The sequence below is a fragment of the Spea bombifrons genome, chromosome 2 (assembly GCF_027358695.1).
Source record: "Spea bombifrons isolate aSpeBom1 chromosome 2, aSpeBom1.2.pri, whole genome shotgun sequence".
Classification (NCBI taxonomy): Eukaryota; Metazoa; Chordata; class Amphibia; order Anura; family Pelobatidae; genus Spea; species Spea bombifrons.
In genome coordinates, this window is record NC_071088.1 from 86410737 (window position 1) to 86412500 (window position 1764).

Genomic DNA, 1764 nt, shown 5'->3' on the forward strand with positions numbered 1-1764 from the left:
GATAAACCAATCATAAATTACAAAATTGATGAACCAAAAAAGGATGCAAAATTCAGTGACTAGCTAGGCTAATTTAAATAAAAAGCTCCTTAACCCTTTGCTTGTCAGAGAGGTGTGTACTTTCCTCTGTTACTGACACTTGTGGCAATAATAAGGATCCTCTATTATGTATCTATTGTTTGGAGGCCGCAAATAATGACATTGCATTTATCCATGGAGTGCCAGTAGGTTCCATAGCACTATTACATAAGGGGGCAGTAAAAATTAAGAATCACATAAAAAATTACAATATACAAAACTGACATGTATACAAATCATCGACTTGTTGAGAACTACTGGTACAGGAGGAGAAGTGGGCCTTGTTCTCTCAATCTTACAATCTACAGAAGCCAAAATAAATTCTGTCTGTGTTAAAGAAGGCTATTGGATGCTTGGAACAGATTGTGAATATGGAAACTGTGCCCCATGGGGACAGCCTCTCCCCCATTCCTCCAATCGGGGGGGAGTGTGTGCAGAGGCTCTGAGGCTCTTGAGAAACTAGTTAACGGAGCTGATATTGGTGAGAACTGGACAAAGAAAGAAAAGAGAATAAAGAAGATACAAAAACTAGAAGAGGCAGAGCTGCGGAAAAGGAGACAGGTACGCATAACAGGTGGGCAGAGAAGGTAGGAAAATATTAAAAGAAAGTGTGAGAGCGCGTGAGAGAGTAAAATCAAGGATATTCTTGCGTGCATTAGAGGGGCGGGAGAAACAACCACATTTTCCGGAGACTTGGGACCTCTCCCTTTATCTGTGACATGTATCTATTTATAAATATTCATAAAACTACTGTTGCCCTTAGCTGTGTATCCGTCTTGTTATTCTAATTAATGTCCGACTGGACAGTTAAAGTCTGATATAATAACAATTGCATTAATTTGTGTAGTGTCTTCTATTTATAATGACAACTGGGCAATAAAGTATTTTTCTTAATTATCATCAATTTGTGTTTTTTGTGTTATTTTAAATTGCCGCTAGTCAATTAATATAAATATCATACTTTTATTGTCACCATAAGTATTCCAAAAGTATATTTTGCGAGGGAATGACTACTATTTAGCAACTGCTAAAAAGGAAAAAACATGCCTGACGCGTGCTTCCTCAACCAAGATATTCGCTTCGTCAGGGGCAAAAAAAATTGTAGGCACACTATATGTTTAAGATAGCAATACCTCTTTAATGCAGAGGTATAATACTATGTGAAGAACTTAGCTGTGAATCTAGCAGATTGAAGGTAAATGTAGTAAACTTATTAGCAGATACTGAAAGCTTGAAGCTTGCTGGAACCAATCAGATTCCAAACTCTCCACCATGGCCAAGACCAAAGAGCTGTCCAAGGATGTCAGGGTAAAGATTGTAGACCTACACAAGGCTGGAATGGGCTACAAGACCATCGCCAAGCAGCTTGGTGAGAAGGTGACAACAGTTGGTGCGATTATTTGCAAATGGAAGAAACACAAAATATCAATCTCCCTCAGTCTGGGGCTCCATGCAAGATCTCACCTCATGGAGTTTCAATGATCATGAGAACAGTGAGAAATCAGCCCAGAACTACACGTGAGGACCTTGTCAATTATCTCAAAGTAGCTGGGACCATAGTCACCAAGAAAACAATTGGTAACACACTATGCTGTGAAGGACTGAAATCCTGCAGCACCTGCAAGTTCCCCCTGCTCAAGAAAGCACATGTACAGGCCAGTCTGAAGTTTGCCAATGAACATCTGA